This window comes from Siniperca chuatsi, linkage group LG2 (assembly GCF_020085105.1).
Source record: "Siniperca chuatsi isolate FFG_IHB_CAS linkage group LG2, ASM2008510v1, whole genome shotgun sequence".
Taxonomy (NCBI): Eukaryota; Metazoa; Chordata; class Actinopteri; order Centrarchiformes; family Sinipercidae; genus Siniperca; species Siniperca chuatsi.
Genome location: NC_058043.1, coordinates 8712556 through 8730251, shown reverse-complemented (window position 1 = coordinate 8730251; position 17696 = coordinate 8712556). Strand labels below are relative to the sequence as shown.

General features: G+C 39.5%; 2 long non-coding RNA genes across 3 annotated transcripts; both read right to left on the bottom strand.

Annotated features, from left to right (window-relative positions):
• Nucleotides 1-4367: 4367 nt before the first annotated feature.
• Nucleotides 4368-5678, bottom strand: LOC122885682. The gene is made up of 2 exons (XR_006380170.1): nt 5612-5678; nt 4368-5312 (listed from the first exon to the last, which is right to left on the bottom strand). It is a non-coding gene; the product is annotated as an uncharacterized LOC122885682 (long non-coding RNA).
• Nucleotides 5679-5693: 15 nt separating this feature from the next.
• Nucleotides 5694-11264, bottom strand: LOC122885676. Of its 2 annotated transcripts, XR_006380168.1 has the most exons (4): nt 11144-11225; nt 10193-10256; nt 9775-9970; nt 5694-6653 (listed from the first exon to the last, which is right to left on the bottom strand). It is a non-coding gene; the product is annotated as an uncharacterized LOC122885676 (long non-coding RNA). The 2 variants fall into 2 exon arrangements; XR_006380167.1 differs by lacking the exon at nt 10193-10256 and having other exon boundaries at nt 11144-11264.
• Nucleotides 11265-17696: the final 6432 nt, after the last annotated feature.

Genomic DNA, 17696 nt, shown 5'->3' with positions numbered 1-17696 from the left:
ATCCATATTCGTGTCCACAGGCAGACAAGCTGAAAGTATTGAGGAGAGCAGCTAACAGCCTAGCTAACACACCTTAACTTTAATGTGTTAGCATGCTAACATTTGCTAATTAGTACTAAACGCAAACTACAGCTGAGGCTGATGGAAATGACATTAGTTTTGCAGGTATTTGGTCCAAATCGAAGTATTAGAAAAATTAAGAGTTTGACCTGATGATGGCGCTAGGTGAAGAGTAACATGATTTTTACACTTCATCATCAGACATTTCGCTTAAAACCACAAACGTCAACCTCATGGTTGCGTTAGAGGAACATTCAGGGATCACTAAAGTTGGTAGGATTAATCCTCTAGGGACTGTTAATGTCTGTACAACATTTCATAATCTGTCAGATAGGTCTTAAGGATATTCCTGTATATTCCAGTCTAGACCAAAGCAACAGACTGACATTGCCATCCCTAGAGCCCCGCCATTATCATCGCTAAAGATGTAGAATATTACCAGCTTTATCCTTTAAAACAAAACATCACAACAAAACCAGGTGAACAATATACAAGGATACATGCCGTGACTGCTGAGGGATCAAGCATTTGAAACTCACAATACAGGACAATGTTAAAAGTGCTTAGTCACCCTACAGTCAACACAGTGACTTCCCCTTCGATACACACCAGTGTCTGGCACAGTGTTCCAGCTTTGCAACCATAGCAATGTTGTACAAGTAAATAACAATGTATGTACAATCCAATTAGTGTATTATTTTTATCTCATAGTATCATGAATAACCAGCTTTACTGCTGCTCTTTGGTAGCTTCAGCAGTTCTTTATTCGATGTGGCCTCACCCCAGGAAGCAGACAAAAAAACCAGTGACAGCAGGAAATATGCTGGGTGTCCTCCTTGTCTCTGCTTTTCCGCTCACTAAAATCAGAAGCACCGATTCCTCCTTCTCTTTCAAACCCTGTTTTTCCTCTGTGCAAGTATAGTATTGCACCCATCCTGGCTCATACTGTATCATCACTGTCAGAAACCCTTGAAAAACATGTATCTCCCGAACATCAGGTTTTTACTAATTGTTTTGTCAGTTGTTATGACACTGAGTTTCAGGTATTTTCAAAAGTATCAAATTGTCTTTGTACACATAACTACACATTTAAATTAAATGTACAAAATGTTTATAATGAACAAATGCTTCATAAGGTGGTGGTAAGGTTATTGATGCAAGAAGACGGGATGAGGCTGGAAGGGAGCTGGAATATCATGACAAAAATGAAGAGTAATGCAGCACTCACGCCTAACTAATCAAAACATTTTAAGCCACAACACAACAAAATGAAACCATGCAAACAACTTTTAACCTTCCATAAGACAGTGCAGCATCTTATCTGATGCTTGATGCTCCTCCTATTAGATATATTTCTATCTTGTCTGTTGATTGCCAGTGCATATGCACACTGGAGTCTGTACCCATATCACTCTCCCTGTAAACTATGTCACTTCAGTAGGATAAATAATATGACTACGGGCTGTATGTGTGTCAAACATTTACTAACTGCTAATACAGTTGTTTATAAATGTTTTAATAATCAGATCAAAGACTGTTTCAAAACATTTATTGACAGTATATACACATTTATAGATACTTATGGAGGGTTTACTTGAAGTGTCACTGAGTTGGATAAATTTAAAGTCATTCCAATGTCAAAACTCAATCACTCTCTTTCAGGATGTTTTAAATCAACTTTTCTCTGGCTCCCATTATGTTAAGTTTTCAAGATCATGATCCTGTGATCAGTCTTTATTTTGTGTACTTAGATGTTTGTGTTAAGTGTGGTGAGTGTGGTTATGGGACAACAGACTTTGCTGTGGGAAAAAAGAAAAACATAAGAATGAAAAACTATAAAAACACTTGTTGGTAAAATACTTTTTCCTTTATTTCCTCTTTAAAGTTGTTCTCATGCGTAGGGCGGATGGAGATCTTTACGCTTAAGACAAACAAGACATAAATGGTTCCCACTGAGGCCTCTCATTAGACCAGAAACAGATGTTAAGTGTAAATACCCTACCATCAGTGTGGCAGTGATCTCAAAGTAAATGTTTACATGCTTTTAATAGAGCTGCTCTTAGTGTAAGCACCTTCAACAATTTGGACCATTAGTTTTACTTGAGCAGCCTATGAACATCAGCTGTAGTATAACACTGTACATTATGTGACCCTTTATGTCACACCTTATACTGACATTCATTATGTAGACATATCGCTTAAAATGAGCATTAACAAACTTTCAGTGTTGAGCTGTAGTAGGCAAGTGTCAGTTTAAAGCTAGCCTATGTAACTGCTGAACAGAGGCCACTTAAGTACCAATTCACTTACAGAATAATGACAAATGTATCATAAAGGAGCTAGCAACACTATGAATGCCTTCTAGGAAAGACTGTTTGAAAGTGTGCGTTGTTATGCCCATATTTAAACTATTATCTCGTCTCTCCCCTCTCTGTGACAGCTAGCTTTTCACCTTGCCTTTGTGGCCTTTCGGATCAACTATAAACACTTTTGCCTTCCGACGTGCTTGGACAATATGCCACCACCTAGTGATTTTCGAGTACAGCCCAACCTTAACAGTAGCACAAGTAGAGAAGTGTTAAGAAGTCAGTAAACTGACTCAGCACAACCTCTCAGAGTAATGAGTAGAGCAAGGGTGTGTTTTAATGCTTATGAGTTCAACTTTTCATTGGTAAGACAATGAACATGCAATTTTTCCTTTCAAAAGTCACATAATATTGCTTTAAAGTAAAACACTCTTCTACTTGAAAAAATATTCTCCTATCACAGTGGCTTCCAATTTTCATTTCTAGCATACTATGACCAGTCTGTCATTTTAATTGTCAGCCCTCATCCCACATCTGCTGACGTAAAAGGGGGAATTCTGAATTTAAGTTTATTTAACCAAAGATACCAGTCATACTTACCACATCACAGTGAAGCAGACATGCAAGTAGGGCTGGGTGGAATCAAAGATTAATGATGCTGCTGATGATGTCATGTTTAACTGAGACACTCCTTATGACTCACATTTGCTCCAAAGTAAAAAAAAAAAATGTAATAGGCTGACAAATGGCTATGTTCTTGTTTGCTGTTGATATAGCAACACACTGCTATGAATATAGCCTTACCCAACTGCCAAGCTGGCTTCTTGCAGACACCAGAGATAAAAATAAGGTCATGTTGGGGGTGGAGATTTCTACTCCTTTCAAGACTAGCCATTCAGTATTTTAAGCCTTTTCAATTTAGCTTTGACTTGGCTCCACAACACTTATCACTGTGTTTGAGAAGGTCAGCAGGTAGTGGGGAGTCATTAGAAAGCTATGGTGGACGACACTACTCAGCAGTTAACTGTTACTCTCTTGTAAGAGAAAATGTCAGAGAGGACTTAAGGAGACATTTCAGTTTCTGGTGGTTCAACAGTGTCAAATGATGCCTAAAGTGATTCCTCAAACAGTAGAGCAGCAAAATGCTCAAAATAGCAACTGAAATGGGACTTGGCTGGTACGGTTTACACATGTGTTTATGTTCAAATATATAATGTCACTGGGAGGAGTGTTTCTGTTATTTAGACTACCCTCATTGATCTAAATGGGGTGGACAAAATAATAGAAAAGCCTGTTAGCATAACACAATACAATTCAAGAGCACCACTAAGTGCAACCTCCACAATCACCATACACTTCTAAACACCTCTCAAACAGTGTCAGCAAATACTGAACATTAACTTAGACTACTGTGCATCGAATAAACTGGCAACTGGGTGTAGATTCATAATTGCTTTATCTGTTAACCTTGACAGTGTGGGTTAATCATTCATAAATTTGAATTAAGAATGTTCACTCATTTATTCAAAAATACAGCTGCATTCATGTGTAAGTCAGCCATGTGACATGTGGAGGGTAACAGGGTTGACAGTTACGGGCTTGAGTTTTTAATGCTTTTATTGGCCCTTATTCCCCATCTAGTCTCCATGTAATGGAGCATGAGAACATCAGGCATGCATATTTTATAGGATTACAAGCTATAATTAAATTGAACTTAAAGCGCAAAAACTCAAAAGAATTGCCTCTGTGATCTGAGAAGTGACAGGTTATAATTGGAAATGGTTCAATGGCAATCTACAGTAGTTGATGTCAAACTTCTGTCTCTCTTCCTTAAAACCGAACAGAGGTGACAAAGAATGCAAAAACATATTGAACTTGAACATTAATTATATCAAACACAAAAAACCTATTTGTTACATTTTTATAAAAATTCAAATGACATAATCAGGGTCAAGCCAAACCTGCTTCATTTAAACAATGAGATAAATGAAACACTACAACTTTGAGGGAAACCAGTTTTGCTTTATTAATGGAAATACAGTTTGGCACTATGGACAACATATGTTAATTTAACTAAAATTTTACACTATTTTAATATTTAAATACAAGGAAAACTCTGCACTCTTAACTACTGAAGCATTTAACCAGATAATCTCATTGTTTATCATCTGTTCCTGGAAGAAAAGTACACGACATGATAACTGTAGCATGAACTTGCACACAGCAGGGCTGAGTGAAGGCAACATGGTTGAAGAAAAAACTGAATTATTATTGTTTTGATGGTCTTGTTCCTGATCAGGGTCATCTAGTAAAACATTCACTGCCTCAATGATTCTAAAAACCTTGGTAGCCTTGGATGGTAGCATGGATCAATACTGCCATCTTCTGGCACTTTGAGGAAATTCATCATGCAACTGCTGAAGCCAAAGCTTTGTTGATAGTCCCTCCACATTGTAACCGATTTCAAATGGTGCTAGACATGATGGAAACTCTGAACACCAGAGGAAAACGGTCAGCCTTGGTGAGAGATGGGTCAAGTTGTCTGAAGACTGGACTTATCCTTAACACCTCCTTTTCTTCTGATCACTGGAGCATAAGCTGAATAGAAAACCAATCCACAGAACCAATGGACACATAATTCCATTATCAGTGCATATCTTGTTTTGTAATAATCCTAAACTGATTAATTTGACTCAATGTATCATAAGTATGGAATAGTTTGTAAAAATGTGGATGCAAACAATACCATCAAACTGCAATCCCAAACTTTCTGGCAACTTAGTGAATGAGGCTGTCACTGTCGTCATTCCTGAAGTCTGTTCCCGCTCAAGAACACCGATTTCAAATGGTGCTAGACAGGATTTTATACTCTAAGACACCATCTGAAACCAGTTCCCTGGGGAGGATGCATTCAAGAAAAAACACATTTGGAAACCATGTCCCCTTCTGCAATTAGAAAAAAATAAACATTACCATCATCACCTTTTAACATTTCTTTGCATGATGTTAGTGAACCAGACCTGGAACTCATTGTTTCAGTATCAGATTATTACAATGAAATGAATCAACATGTTGCATGCATTTTACCAAATAAATGATTCTAATACTATCAATAAAAGTATCTCATCCTATCAGTGGATACATTTGATTTGTGTCAAGGAATATAATCACATTTTTAATAATTTAAATTTCCATTAGACAGAGGTTCTTATCCAGTGTCATGCCAAACTGCTTAATATACTCACTGCTTTGCTTTGTTGTGATGGACATGTGATGGTTTTAGAGGATACTGTACTTATAGATCTGTCATCTGCACAAACTCTATTTCAATAAAGATAAATAAACATGGTACATGGTATAACAAGGTATGGTAATAGCATGTTACCCTGGACAGATGGACAAAGACAGAAAACAGTGCCACGCAGGCAGTTAGTTAAATAACCTATTTGTTTTTGTTCTGGCTGCGATTCTGAAGGAAAACAAATTCCAACACTTACAAGCACAGATCTGTTCTTCTCATGGCTATTTGATAGGGAGAACTCTGATTTCTTAACACACACACACACAAATCTTTTCTTGCCTGCGTAAACTTCTGGAGTTTGTTTGAAATGCTGCCTTCAAGTTTAGGCGTGGTGTTGAAATTGCATAAAAGAATGTTTGATAACCATCATCTAAACTTTTGGTTATTTAATGGGAAACAGAACACCCACCTGTTTTATCACACACACTGTGAAGTGAAGTATTTGCACAAACTACATTTTACTGACTACAAAAACTAATATGGGTTATAAGCATAGCACATTTTAGTCAATAGATTGATAAGTTTGAGATATTTCCAAAGGCCTGTATTTGAGCTGATACTATTATCCTTTAAAATTTGGAGTTACAGCTCTTCGCAAAGAGAGAGACAGACAGAAAAGGAACCAGAAACTCAGAAAGATACAGACTCTTTGCTGGCACCAAGACCAATAAGAAGAACCACTGAGTCACAGCCAGCTCCACGAAGAATGACACAGCAGCTCAATTCCTTGCATTAGAAGTGCATCAGATGACCAAGATCTCAGTGTAAGAAAGGGCACATCAGCAGACTGGCACCAGAGATGAACCCCGACAAAAACTGTCTATGAATCATACTGGGGAAAAATAGATCTCCGCAGCTCCCAGTAGACTTCTTTGTAATGCACAATAGGATACTCTCTCTGCCCTCTCCTGGGTCTGCCTCAGGCATCCAGACCCGCTCCTGGTCCAAGTGAGGTTTACAGTGGTGCAAGATGGAAAAGCCAGATCCTGAAATAGGTAAGGATTCATTAGTATGAACCCCTGTTGTCCATCCCTATGAGGCATGCAGTACAGTATGTCTACAGAGAGCTCATTTGAGACTTTCTCTGTCACTATTACCGTTCCTATTTTCTTTTGAAATTACTGCACAATACCAAGACAATTAATGTGGAAAACTCACTGGATTCTATTTGTAGGTCTGGCATTAAAAGTCTGGCATTATCTGCCTTGTCAGTGTCTCAGACGCTGCTGTCCTGTTGATGGGAAAAGGTGACGTAGCAACTAATCCAAAACCTTCATGTGTCTTTCGGGGACAATTTCCCTGTCTGTCACTCCCTAATCCTCTCCACTGCTAGTTTAGTGTCTTGGCTTCTAAAACAACAGCAGTTGTACTGATTGGTTATATGTTCGCCACTGCTAATCAAATGTGGGCATGATGGCCATCATTGTTTTACAGACATGTACTTTGACCCTAACAAAAGATTAAAATATCCTCAATTTCGACAAGCACTCCTAGTATTTACTGAATGAATACCGTGTCAGCTTCGAGAATAACTCAGGCAATCAGTGTAGAATGAAGGCCGCAACACTGCTTTCATCCGTCTTCTCCTTGTTTTTGCTAATCTGACTCCTCCTATGTAACACTGCTATTTGTGAACTCTGTATCCACCTCTCTCTTGCTCTCTTGTTCGTTTTACTACAAGCTCTGTTCGCCGACTATTGTGTGCGCAGAGGCTGCTTTCTGCATCGAAGCATTTTTTCTGCCAAGTCACCTGACCATCTACTGCCTGTTAAAGGCGCATCAGCCCATTTTAAAACCAAAACAAAAATGAATCAAGCAACTATTGGTTGAATTTAGAGCCACTATATCAAACTGTATCAAATCGCAGGAACAGATGCTACAATATAATAATTAGTTCTTCAATCACAAAGAAATTGATCAAATGATTTAAGAGTAATAAAATAACACATCCATTTGGTTTATAAAAATGAGATAAACATATCCCATTGTGCATCAGGCAGCACAGACTGCTATAGGCCAAATTGTGTCACAGGGAGAGCCACTCAGTTGGGTCATATCAGAGTAGGTGACGTAAAATGAGCACTGAATGCCTCTATGTGTGTGACAGTGTGTGTGTGTGTGTGTGTGTGTGTGTGTGTGTAACAGTCGGGGGTGGGGTTGTGTGCATGCATGCACGTGGAAATAGGGTAGGTGGTTAATCCTCTTACAGATTAGAGGTCCTAATTTATCAGGAGTGAGAGGGGCAAACTCATTGAGGTAATGTGTTTTTAAACCACCTCTCAACATTTGCGCATCAGGGAAAACTACAGAATATCTTGACTCAAAATTTCAGAATATTGTTAATACTATATTTTTACATATGTATATATATTATTACAAAAAAAATCCCCCTCTAAGCCCCCGTGGGGTGGTATGTGTCATCCTCAATCTCGGGTCCTCTACAATGTGCTGGGATATATGTACATATGTGAATTGTGATCACCTGGAAAACTCACAACAGTTGAACTAATGCTGATTTAGCCTGTAAGTCCATTGTGTTTGGATCGTGTAATAGCTTAGATATCTCCTTCTATGTTGTATCATCTTCTCTTCTGAGCAACAAATTGCGAAATGTTTGGAGATGTGAGAGCCTTAACAGGTTCAGATGAGCCTGACACTTTGTTTGTTCTATCTGCTGCACGATGGATAGAAATAGATGGGAAGGCCAGAGACGGAAGAGTTGATTTACACTTTGTCACCCTCTACTGGCTCTCAGTCTGCCTTTTGGGAAATATCAGATGTCTTGCTAATAACAGGAGTGGCTTTATGAGTTAAATGCGTACATTAAGACTTAAAATGCGCCTGTAGGGTGTTTTTGTGAAGCAGATCAGGTTTCCAGGAAGACAGAAAACACGACTGGTGTTCCCTATTGATTAGCAGACACTTTGGAAAAAAACACTGAAGCAACAATAACCTCACTATTTCATCCTCCTATGTACTGTTTATCGTAAAGAAATATGTTAATACGTACCTCTGCACAGAGGAAAATCAAGGCAATTAATAACAGCAGTAAGGAGAGGGACCTTCTGGGTTTCAGCACAGTAGCTTACAGTAGGTTTTTTTGCCCTTTTTGCAGCACGTTAGGTGTCTAGCTGCTAATGATATCTGCGAATAAATGCTGCCTCACACTTGTCTATTAATACATCATCATCTAGCGAGGCCAGCAGCGCTCCGAGTTTAATTTTAGCACTGTCATCTCTTGGCTCTGTGCCACCTCCTATTCTATAATCTGTGTGTAGGAGGGATCTGTTTTAAAAGGCAGTGGGTCGCTCACCATTTTCTCTGAAGTTTTCTGTGGGCTACAGGTGATGCTGGCCCCCTGCTGTAAACACATCCATCACACTGCCTCTCACCAGGAGTCTTTTATAAGTGCTTGCTTGCTGCATCTAGTTTTGGCCCGACGGCATTTGCTGAACTGCATTTGGTCCAGCTGAAAAAGCAGGGACTGTTTTTTGTAGTACTCAATAACACCATTATAGGGAAATTGCTCCAAGAACTCTAAAAGAAACTAGGTTGAATGCATCGCATTTAGCCCACTTGTACTGGGCTCTGTTTGTTTGACTTGAGAGGCAGCGCCCCTCCCTGTAAGAATGGCAAAATAACTATTGAGGTCACGTTTCCTTGTCTGCGAAAGTGGGTCACTTGTTCTGCTGGTCAGCCTCAGAAGACATGGTAAACATTATGACTGCACAGGACATGATACTCACAGTCAGTAAAAATATTCTGATGAGAAGATTTCTGGTTTTCATATTTTCAGAATAATGCAAATAAGCACAAGGGATATTCTGCTGTGAGGAAACCCCTGACACAGTGATCAGCTTGTACTTCTTCCCATGACCTTTACCTGTTTGTTTCAAAACTACCATAGTGACATTCCCTCGGGAGTCAAGTTTCTATTCAGTACACATAATTAAAGTTCTAAAGCTCCCCTCTCCTTCTCTCTCTCTCTCTTTCCATTTCCTTGCCAGTGGTTTAACAACTCGTGAGGTCTACTGCTGATTCACCCACTGACCGAACAAATCCGCTCGTCAGGAAGGAGTTTGCTCCTCCCGTGTGTCTCATTTTCACCTCAGCTCTGAGAGGCGAGGAAGCGCTTCATCTCCCGTTCCTCGTGCAGGTACGCTGCGGGAGGCAACACACCCTCCTTCACCAGGGTCATTAGGAAGGTACGAGAGGCCAGCGACCGTGGTGTCAACAGCAACAGTGTCACCACATCAGGCGCGTCAGTGTCCTGTTGTGCTCTGGCAGGTGTGCATTACAAGGTCTAATAAAGGGATACAAATCTTAAATGGCTCTCTCACATCAACAACAGCTTTAAGGACTCCAAAAGTACAACTCAGTTATAGAAAGCTCAAGGATTTGTGTAATTTACTTTAGTTACATAATCACATTATATTGGTCCATGGTATCAGTACAAAATGGGGTAAAATAGGCCCCGAAGATAAAAAGTAAAAACAGTGAGTGTTTAGGGGTCGATGAGGAATACCTGTATGTCAACATCCCTTTACAGCAGATGATTCAGCCCAAGGATTGTAACTCAGTAGCACCCCCTATGTTTGGGAAATAGAGCTTGTTTTCATCATATCAAGTGCGCACTAAAAAGCCAGATTACTATTAAGGACCTCCTAGGTTCTATGTGACGCAGCAAATGTAGTTTGACTACTGAGAGATAAAACAAGCTGCGTCACCATTGTGTTGCTCACTTGAAGCTCAAGTTTTTATTTGCTCTGAAATTACATAAACAATAGAACAACCCTCCGTGCGTCAATTTGTGACCATGTTTGTAAAGTATCTTTATCCTGCTTTATATAAAAAGTATCGGTTATTTCTAATAACACTAGAAAAAAAGACCACGAGGCGTTAAATGATCGTGCCAATATGAACTGCGTAATATCGTCCTCTCCCACAACAGGATTACGCACTATCCATCTCTTGCGCAGCATCCTATTCCGAGCTCTTCCTTCACACGCCATCTCCGCCGATTCCATGCTTTGTTTACATCTTCATTTTAACATTAAATTCAGGCTCAACTTAAGTTTCAGACCGAGCACAACTACGCTGTCATGCCGTCGCAGCACGTTCCACCATCGCAGCGGAAATTCCCACTGGATTTCATGTGGCTTGTCGGTCCTTCTCGCTGACGCAGTTTAATTTACCTGTTGTCATGTCGATGATGAAACACCCAGGATTAAAAAAGTGTTTAGAACCTTTTTCATCAACAAGCCCGCGCGCCCTGTTTGCCTGCAAATACAGAACTTTAATTTTCTTTCTTTCATTATTCTTTACACTTTTACAACAGTGCCTCTGGGCTTGTATTCTTCTTACCTTTCCACCCAGCACTCGAGTGGTTATGAATTACATAGTGGTATTCACTACGCAACATACGCAGTATTATGTCGCTCTCGCCCTATAATAACTATAACTATAAATAACTTACGTGTTTATCCCAAGCCTGTTTCCCTCCCGTCCCATGCCGAAGGAGTCTCATCCATTTCCCGGCCGGCGCCACTCAATCCCGGTCCTCGGTGAATGGTCAGTCCACCAGGTTCCTGTTTCAGCCTTATTGTCGCTATTATCAATCTCGGAGCGCACGTTTATCACAGTGTATCCCCCTAACGATTTTCCATAGGGCAATACGGGAACCCCGCCCCTGACACTCCCCCGGCTGCTGGTTGGCCGGGCGGCTGGAGAGTCTTTCCTCATCGCCAGAATCACATGTGGCTGACGCATGTTTACAAACATCGGTGAAATCACATGGTAATGTGCGCCGTTTTACCGTAAACTACCTCATTTTGACGCAGCTGCCAGATGTCGTGCCGAGAGCCTATTATTGTTTTTGAAAAAATGAAATAAACATTTCTATTTACAAGGACACGGACAGTGAATACCACAGCCTGTTGATAGCCATATAGGGATATTAAATGGCATATTATAGGGATATAGAGAGAAGGAACCGCAGACTCACTTGTTCCTATAGGCCAGTGGGCCCCAACCTGGGGGATTAATAACAAGAGACGATCCGATACAGAAAACGTATTCATTTTGTTTACTTTTCTATAATGTTTGTTTTTGTTCTTGTGAAATACTGGGTACTTTCACCTCTACAGGCCTTTACAAATCCTTCAATCAGACAAATCCAAATCAACTTTTGGTTGAACTGCTAACAACTCATGAGGGACCACAAGTAACTGCTTCATTTTAAATGGGCCACAGACCAAAAAGGCTGGAAATCACTGTCCTGTATGCTACACAGAAGTCTTATGTTGTCAGTACTTACTCCTGACCTCCTGCTATAGCCGGGTGTCATAATATCCACGTCATATCCTAGGATATGAACTTATATGGACCTGTTTGTTAGTGTAGTATCTTCATTAAGTCTGAATAATGATTTGTCTTTACACTAATGTTTTGTAATCCATAGATCCAGCAGGAATTGGTGAGGTGACAAGACAAAAAAATATCGCCTAAATTGCAATGCCGTTTTTGTTACAACAGATGGCAGTGTAACACATCAAAATGGCTTGGCAGAGTGACTGTGTAGTGTAGCTTTTTGAATGTCCTTTGGCATCATATATACCTAACTGAGTAGGGTAGGCTATAATGTGTCTGAATTGACATTACAGACCTTCAGTATAAATTTTATGTAGCTTATAGCCTACTCAATGTTGAATTTACAGTGACTTAGAATAGGCTACTGTATTTTGTCCTATGGCCAAGACCAGGACAAGGACCAGCTGCTTTGAGGGGCCACAGGAGGCCCGAGGAGACACGACGTTTTGTTAACTAAATTTCTGACTCAAGAAACCACTCGATGATGCAACTTCTGAGAAGAAACATAGGCCTACATCAAGGACAAGGAACACAGAAGGCATTGGGGCTACATGGTGCTATTTTTGCTTCCCTATTTCCTTTTGACTTCACATCCATTTTTCATTCTGGTATATGCAAGAAAAGCCAAGAAAAGCCATAAATCGAGTAGTTTTACTTTACCTTCTGTAAATCGTGCCTCACTGCTTTACTTGAGTTGCCTGAGTCCAGACCTTTGAATCCGCCCACTCCACCGAGTTAACAATTCTGTCTGATAACAGGCAGTTTCTTTAGTGTAATTTACGGTACCTGACGTGACTCACTGCTCCACTTTACTGTCCCTTACGGTAATTGACACGTCACTCACGTTTTGGCGGGGTATCACCTGGCTCGCGAGTGAGACCTCAGTTCATATCAAAGACAAATACCTCGCTATTTTATGGCATTTCTACTCGTCTCTTGATAAACTCTCACTCTCTCAGTAAGTACACGTATGTTTACACGGGTGTGGTGCCTCGTGAAGTGTGGGCCTGACAAGTTTTAAAACACACCTCTGAAAGTAGTTTTGTTTTGGAAATTTGGAAATATTTTCTGTTTGAATTTTGAAATAACCATGTAAACTGGAATTTCCGTGTCGAAAACAACACCGCATGAGTTCAATTTTAAGATAGTATTCAACATAGCCTCCCTGGGATTAATCAGGGAAATGTTAGTCCATACAACAACCTAATAGCTGATGATGAGGAAGGAGATAATTTACTATTGGTTGTGCTTTGCTGGAAACCCAATTGGCACATGGAATAAGTTTGCTCTACCTAAAACAGATTCTCCACAGGTTGTTTGTCCATGCAGCTAAACTGTTGGTGACTATTAATTTTCTCTCTTGCATCAGTGCCATATGTGCAGCAGTGGAAAATCACATAACTCAATAAATGTACTTGAGATAGCCTACTTGTACTATTTGTGAATATTTCCATTCTAAGCTACTTTATACTTCTCCATAAGAAAAAAAGTTGAAGATTTTGTTCTCAGTATATAATGTACTTTTTACCCCACTATATTATTTGACAGCTGTAGTTACTAGTTTGCAGATTAAGGTTTTACATACAAAATACTGTATCAGCTTATGAAATGTGTGTTGTTAAAGGTTAAACTATCCTCTAGTGGCTATCTCTATTCTGACCAGCTACAACACTAAAATGCTCATGAGTCTGTAATAATCCAATAATATAGTGTAACCTATATGACAATTTATCAGTCTGAAAGGGATCATTCTGCATCCTATACTTTTACTTTTAAGACCTGAGTACATTTTGCTGCCAATACTTCTGTACTTTTAGATAGGTAAAATTTTGACTGCAGGACTATTTCTACACAGTGGTATTGCCACTTTAACTTAAAGGCTCTGTATACGACATTTTGAACATTAATATAGCAGCAAACAGTTATTTGCTATACAAAGATATAGTGGAGTAATGACATCCTGAGCAGAGACAGACATCACACTCCCTCTATGTGTGTTGTCACCTGAGATTTTCTGTTCTTTGTTTTGGTAGCCGGTCCAGCCACACATGCATGTTAGTGCATGAGAGTCCCTCCCTGTGAAACTGTTGGTTTTGTGGGGAGCGATATAACTCAACTCAACTTTATTTATATAGCACCTTTCATACAAACATGTAGCCCAAAGTGCTTTACATAGTAAGATTACGCAAAAGAAAAAAAAAAGAAAAAACATTTTGTAAGACTAAAATTTACAATTATTAAGCAATTGCAAGTGTTAAAAGTCAATACACAGAACTCAATATAATAAAAATAAAATAAACATCAAGGATAAAAATAATATATTTTATATAAACCAAATTTAGTCAAAGTCTTTAATTTATTTTTAAAATGCCGAGAGAGGTTGCCATTCTAATATTCAGAGGCAGTGAGTTCCACAGTTTAAGTGTATAAGAACAGAAGGCACTTTCACTGATACTTTTATGGGACACATAAGGAACATTTAAAAGATAAGTGGTGGAGGACCTCAGTGATCTGGCTGGAACATAAAATGAGAGAAAGTCTGATGTAGGGAGGATCCAGCTTATTTAAAGCTTTATAAACAAGTAAAAGAACTTAAAATTAAATTCTAAAAGATACAGGTAGCCAGTGCAGTGGGGTGATGTGATCCATTTTCTTTGTTTTAGTCAAGACTCTGGCCGTAGCATTCTGAACTAGCTGTAGTTTTCTTTTAGACTTTTTGGGTAATCCAGTAAAAAGTGAATTACAGTAGTCTAAACAGCTAGTAATAAAAGCAAGAGTGAGTATTTCAGCATCTTTCTGAGTTAAAAAAGGTCTGACTTTGGCAATATTTCTGGGATGGAAAAAAGATGTTTTAATGACCCTGTTAATCAATACAATGAGTCTGACAATGAGTCTGTTAATCAATACAATGAGTCTCAGATACATGAGCAAAAAACTGTATCAGTTAAATATGACTGAAACCAAGTTAAAACACTGTCAGAGAGACCCACCCATTCTCAATTAAAATTTTGTGGTCGATTGTGTTGAGGTCTAAGAGAAGAAGGACAGCCACATTGTTTGCATCCACAATAATTCTCAGGTCATTTACAACTTTCAGTAGTGCTGTCTCTGTGCTGTGGTTCACTCAATAACCAGACTGGAGTCTGATCTGCAAGGTAAAAATACTGTTTTTCTCAATGGAGTCTGGTGGGCCATAGCGCCCATTTGTTTTGGTCTGAGATGCTGGTGCTCTAGTGCAACATTTAGTGGCAGTGAATGTCGCATACAGCTCCTTTTAAGTAAAGTATTTGAATACTTCTTCCACCAGTGTTTATAGATTAGGCTGCTTGGCTTATGTTTGAAATCTTGGGATTGTATGAAAGATGCATCTGATCATGTCCATGCCTTGACAAGTTTAGGGTAGTAGATCCGGTGGTAGAGTGGTTCATTAATCTTAGGGATGGTGGTATGATTGTTAGCTGCTCCTGTCGACATGTCAAAGTTTTCTTAAGCAAAGCACTAAACCCCAAGTTGTTCCCAAAATGTGTGTATGTGTAGGAGAATATGTAGGCCAAATGAATAGAAAAACCATTGCAAAAGAAGTCTAGTAAAACATGAAGACTATAAACTGTAGCCCTGACTGTGTGACAAATGAGAGATTTGATGTTGGTATAAACACACACGCTGGGATATTTGTTGTTGTAAGAATCTTTAGCGACTGAGCGATACATCCTTGTTCAGAGTGATTGCCAAGCTGCTATCAACAAACACCACGCTGACCTTTGCACCCACTCAGCTTTACAGCAGCTGTACAGACAGTGGTAGCTACTAGCCCAGTGGGCTTGGTAAGAGAACCATTACAGCAGGAATGTATAGGCTGTCAAGAGTGTAACAGCAAGGGTTGGGAAAAGGTCACATCAGCTAGAATGACAGCAGTGGTTAATATGCTTTGGCTACATCAACTGCACACATACAGAGTTAGGCTTTTCACACATGCATACTCTGTCTCCAGAGTATCCACACCCAGAATGACAGGTGACCTTGTAACCAAGTGTTGTGTGACTGAATCTTCTCGGCCATCAGGAGCCCATAGGTCATTGCCTTTTTGTCCCAAAACACTTGCTGGCTTTAGCACTGGACCGTTACTGACAGTAACAGCAATAATAACAGGTGTTATTGTTTTGTTGTTAAGATACTGATTTAACATCAACAATTTTATTTTGCTTCCATGAGTATTTAATCTCATTTGCACTAGGGATTAATAAATAAATGCAACTGAATATGTCTTTGGAAAGATATGTACATAACAAGAGTGATAAGCAGAACATGATTCAGAATAAAGCTATTTAATTATTTTTATTAAATAATTACCACTAACATGCATATCATGGGGTTACAGTTGAATCAAAATCACATCACAATTTCAGCTCTTAATGTGTTTGTAAAGACATGGATATATATCCATAACAGATCAGGCATGGATTATTGTACAAATCATTTTCTAATGGCTTAGGGAAACAATTATCCTACTATATTATTAGTATCCTATCTTTTCCTCACATTTACATTATATACTACTTTCATTACTTTTCTAAACAAGTGGCAAATACTAGCCCTACCTCATAGCACAAGCACATTCTCTATTATCTTGGAAAGAAAACTTACATACTTTGTTTGATATATCATATATATGTTTGATATACACCTACACAGACATGTAGCATGCAAGTCAAGACGTACTTGAGTATTTTAATAACAGACAATGTTGAGTTTGTCTGCACAGTCCCAGCTGTCCCAGTGCTGTCCCTCCAGTGAGAGGGCCCCGCAGTGGCGACTCCAGGTGGGGCACTGTTGCGTCTCCCCTTGGCTCCAGGTCTGGTACTCCACGTTGTCCCCGTTCACCCACAGCCATTTGTCAGCCAGGTAGCGGAGGCCGGTCCACACGTGGTCTGTCTGGGCTTCCATGCTAATCTGCAGGGTTTTCATCATAGTAGATTCAGAGGGCAGGCCAACCAGGTCAGTATGCTGGTGGCGACACTGCTCCATCGCCTCCTCCCACGTCTTGTTTTCCTTCACCAAAAGCAGTTTGGTATCAAGACAGTAGAAGTAGAATTTGTCTGTCTCACAGTTCATTTTGAGCCAGCCGTTTCTATTTTGTACCACACAGCTGTATTCTTCACTTGTGTTCTCCGGTTCTGTTCATGTCTTTTTTTCAGGGACGTAAAGCCACCTTGAAGAGACCTGTGAGAATGAGAAACCTGAGAGCACTTTTCTTCATCGTGAGTTGATGTTGCGGTTTCCTTCTGTGGAGTTATGTCATCCTGTCAAGGGGCTTTACTACACTTGAAGGAGCAGCAAGCACCCAATCACAGTGCATCCTAGGCTATTACGAAAATACAGCGGAAAGCATACACAGGTGTACTTATCCAAATTGAGGGCATTCAAATGTTTACAAATAAGAATAATGGACAGTATCGATTGTCTTGAATTTGGTTGCAAATATTCATGCCATTCCCAGACATCTGTCAGGAATTTTTATTTGGATATACTGTATATACGGTACATACAATAATGCACAATTTCCTGGATTGGTATTAGTGTTGATACTGGCTTTATTAAATGTATCTGGTATCAATCAGACATGGTCTGTATTAAATACTTTCTTTGTCACTGAGGTTCTA